Below are 5,075 nucleotides of genomic sequence, written 5' to 3' on the forward strand. Positions count from 1 at the left end.
CGACTTTGACACAGCTATTTATTTTAATTTCTGTTCGTTTTGGGTTTCATATATTTAATTAGGGTGATTATTGGTAGTTTCATGATTGGTAAATGATTTGATTCTATTTTTCCTCATTTTTAGTTTAATGAAGCTGATTACCTTTCTTAGAAAAACTTAGTTAGTCGAAAAAGTTTTGTTTTAGTTAATGTGAAAAAAAAACAAAACGAACAGACATGTATTTAACGACTTATTCCACAAAACAAGTTTGTCAAAGAAAAGTAAAGAGCAATATTAAGCCTAAACTGGGTAGAAACAAATTCAAATAATTTTCAAGTTTTTCTCTTAGTCTAACTCTACTTTACCTTGCTTGCTTAACCTTCTTTCATCCGGATCTAGGCGTTTACCCCCCCCCCCTAGCGTTCAACATCAGGAAAAATACCCCCATATCCACGAAACATACACCCAGTGTTGCCCCTCACCCCACGGAAAATACACAAAATACACCCCGGAAAACATTCCTCATCGGAAAATACCTCCCCTGGAAAATACCCCTCTATGTGGAAAATAATCCCCCACGGAAAATACCACCTTGAAAAATACCGCCCCCCAGAAAATATCTCTGGAAAATATCCTTGCGGAGAATGCCCAAGTAAATATCCCCCCAGAAATACCTCCAGTGGAAATTAAGGCTTTCAAAATTTGAAATTTTGTTTAAGTTTTTTTTTCTTTATTTTTTTTTTAATAATACAACATCCAGTCCAATGAGATACCTCTTGGTCAAGTTGCAACTGACCAAAGCGCCATAAATATTATGCAGCTCAAATTGAAACAATGAAAAGACATCATTTTTATACAATCTTAATAAGGGGTTTAATGCCAGATTTGCCTCTCACTCAATCAGAGGCGCCATTTGAGCCAAATCTTGTGGTGGGCATGAACTCCATCTTGGCCCCCCCCCCCCGACTTACTTCGTGTCGCGTAAGAAAAAATCGGGGTTTTGGCCAGCATCGATCGAATATTCTAAGTAAATACGCATTCTCAGCACCCATGTGCTGCTTGGAAATGTACTGTAACCGAATTTGGAACTCAGCCACACTGACCTCTTAGATTAATTAAACATCGAACATCACAATCAACGAGGTTAAGTGATTAAACTGAAAATGGAAAAATTCAACCAGACTACAGGCTGGCCTCTTCAGCGATAAATTTTCTTATTTAAGTAAACAATACGTCGGTGAAAGTAATCTTCATTAACATGCTAAGGGTTTAACCAAATCTCGGTTTCCTTCAGCAGAAATCTTTCAGATCAAATATTTTACAAAAAGGAAAAACATAACAAGAGAAAAAAATATTACAACACTCAAGGTAACAAGGGAACCACCGAGGTTTCATCTTTGCAAAATCATCAACAAGCTGGTTGTGGTCCAATTTTTTACTAAATCCTTCTCTGCAAAAATCAAAAGGAGGTGACTTAGACAATCGTCTCCTGCTGTATACCGCAGGTAGTTTTTCACTATTCTAAGCAAGAAAACAAACGCTCATTGCTCGCTGTTGTCGCAGGAAGTGTGGCAGAAATGCAAAGTACTTTAATTACTTCTGACTAAGCCACTGATAATGCCTGAAGATGATAGACAATGCCTAGGAGATTTCGGTTTTTTCTCCTCATCGAGCAAGAAACGCTTGGCAATACCAGCTTGAGATTCGAGAGAATGTTGTCGATATCCAGCTCGCCGTAAAGAGCAAATAAACACTGACGACCTCTGTGTTCATAAACTTGGTCGAGGTTGGATCCAAGGCACGAGTGTGCTCAGCACTGGCAAGTTATCTGTGACCCTTCTGTCAAAATTTGGCTAGTAGACGGTCGAAAGTCTCGAAGTACTCTCACTTCATTTTATCGCCAAAGTTGTAGTCCGATTGCCAGATTCGATGAAGTTCTTCCTAGCGTCAAAGTTGTTACAAATTGTCTCAGATACTTGGTGATCTTTTGAGTTCTAATGCTAATGGCTAATAATACCTGTATATTTACCCAACTAAAAAGTTAATAGGTTTAATAACGAAGTCTTCTACTTCTCTCTAATATAATTTATTTTGACCCGTCACAAAAATCAAAGTGGAGTATCAATAAAAGAAACAAAACAAACACTACACAAAACAGAAAAAACAAGAAACTAAAGCAAACGAGTAAGGCCTCCGTGGGTGGGCAGATACTTATAAGTAGACTGGGGTATTTTGCCAGCAAGCTCTGTGAGCTTCGACCCAATATCCGGAAAACTATAAATAGATATGAGGCTCCTATTCCTATACCATGGAGGCAGATACAATAGAAAACGGGAAAAATGGAAATAATAAGAACGAATTGAACTGATATCTTTTTTATGAAAATAGGGTAAATACCAGAAAGAAACAAAACCGAATGATCTGTAAAAACCGAGTATAATTTAGCAAGAGACTTTCTATTGTATCTACCTCGGTTAGCAACAATTTTAGAGTAACTAAATTGGATTTTCTTCTTGCAATCAGCAACAGTTAGAGTCCGTAAGGATTTTAGAGTTTTACTAACGTTAATTCTCAGCCACGAAATGAAGAAACCGACGGGATAGAAAAAGATCACAGATTAGAGGAGTAGTGATATTTCTATTAAATGAAAGATATTCACACTTTGAAAGATTAAGAGAAAGTCCAATCGCATGAAGTTTAGATGCTACTGTTGAAACAGACAAAGAGAGCCCTTTTTTAGTCCTACTGATCAAAGAATATCATCCGCATAGGCAAGAAAAGAAATATTTACAAAATCGAGGATGCAAGTAGGTGGGACAGAGGAAAGGACAGATGATATACAAAGTTTGAAATAGAGGGGGAGAGGACAGCACCTTGCCGGACCCACGTCGTATTGGAATTTTACTATCTGAAACCCTCATATCCGTTTTAATCCGCAAAAAGGAATTTGAATACCATATCTAAGAAGAAAAGTTACCGATATATTGCTACCGTGACTAAAAAGGAAAAGATAGCTTGGGAATGCGTTACAGTGTCAAAGGCTTTGGGAGATCCAAAGCACATAAATGTAACTCGAATCCCTTTTTAGTAGCTCAGTAGAACATTAGCCAAAACTCGATGAGCCTGCTGGCAACCTACCTCAGCTGAAAACCAATCTGATTTTCACCAAATATGCCGAAGAATTAACTGATGGCAGGAGAACATTTACTTATATTCAAATATTACTCAAACATTTTGCTTATATTGCAGGAAACCGTAAAGCCTGTAAGATGCACACTCAGTCGGAATCTTTCTTCTTTTCAGGATTGAAGTAACTGTTCCACACAAAAAACTTTCAGGCACAACGAGGTGCATAAGCACATTTGAAACAGAAGTTGTAAATGTTGGAATAGAGCTGGACAATCAACATTTAGGTGTTTGACACTTATACCATCACAATCAATAGAGCTAGACTTAAGCTTCTTATAGCTTGTGCACCGAAACTAAATTAACTGGGAGGATATGGTTCTGGCGGAGTGATATGGGAAGCGCAGAAATAAGAAACCTCATAAAAGTAGCATGAACAAAATGGTTTATAGTGTTGAAAATATGGTCGTAATATTTGCAAGCAGCAGAACTAATTGGGCTACTTGTTGACGAAGAGTCATCGATTTTATTGAATTTACCACATTTTTCCAATCGAATTACTTGACGGGAATTTGCAAATTTTAGATTTTGCAGACCGTAAATACTTTTATACTCTAATTTAGTTTTCTGTTTAAGCTGAAATACTACACCGCTACAGGTCGTTTCGCAAGAAATCCAAATACGTAGCCAAAATTTAGCTTATTTTTCACTGATTTCAGACCCGGATCCCAAGACCATTCAGGCTTCCGCGTATTAAATTTAAACTTCGTTCTCGGAACAACCCTCTCAGCTTGCTTCATGCATAATATAATATCAAAATAATGTTTATTCAAAAATTCTTGTCATTTACAAATTTAGATCCAACCTGAAGCAGCTGAAAGGAACTTTTATCCTAGACAAAAAAGCTGTAAGGGTAGAAATATAAGAGCCCAATTAGCCTTATTCCAATTTTGTCTGGTAAACCATCTACGATTCCCACGTCTATTAGAATATCTTGCTACAGTGAAATACCAAGCATGAAGGAAATCGGTAGGTGGTCTATATCGCTTTCTATTTCATGTACAGAAACAGTCAAAACAGATAAATTGGGAGAGCAAAGAACATGATCAATATTAGTAAGGCTCCCAGAATGATGGATGTAAGAAAACAGACGATCTTATCCACTAGCTTAAAACGCATAAAGAATCGAAAACCAAATTGATAACCGAGAGTAGATGCGGATTCTGTCACTTTTTTCAAAAACTACAGGTCTTGGCAAACTTATTCAGTGATTGAGCCGACTTACGATCACAAGGAAAGTGCACGTTAATAAGTATTAAATCGGCAATTCGCACGGCCAAGAGATTTTCGTCACTATGGAACAGCACAGGCGTCGTGGATGAAAAGAAGCTACATCTCAGTATACAGGCAAGGCTCGGAAGGTCTACCAACGTAGATCTTGCAGCACTCACAAAAGTAATATGGTTGCGCTCCGTTTCAACAAGTTGGTATATTCGAAGATAAAAGATGCTCTTGAAGACAAACGATGTCATAGTTGCTCGAAAGTTCGTCAATGATGTGCTCCTTTTTGACGTGTTCCATTTATATTTACGAAATACCGAGAATTTTTGTGACATCATTTTTTCAGAGCGGTCGCAATACGAGACTTGAGCACTGGACATAATAGACTATATGAATGTAATACATCAACAAAAGCGTGTCGAGGAACCACCAGAGCAACGCAAAACCAGGCTTGCAGCTGACAGAGATAGTAAAAAAGAAGGCATGTCGAATGAGTCTAGATGTTCAAATCGGACTGTCTGAAATTTGTCCTAATGCAAGGCATTGAAGTTTAACGGCGAAACAATGGGAATGTTGCGCCTCAGGAAAAGTCAAGCCTGCTCAACTGGGTGCACCACCAGAGCCATTGAATACTTCGCCTACTGGAAATACGTCTGAATCGAATCATTTTTTATCAATCAGAAATGTAA

This window comes from Artemia franciscana, chromosome 6, assembly GCF_032884065.1.
Source record: "Artemia franciscana chromosome 6, ASM3288406v1, whole genome shotgun sequence".
NCBI classification, from domain to species: domain Eukaryota; kingdom Metazoa; phylum Arthropoda; class Branchiopoda; order Anostraca; family Artemiidae; genus Artemia; species Artemia franciscana.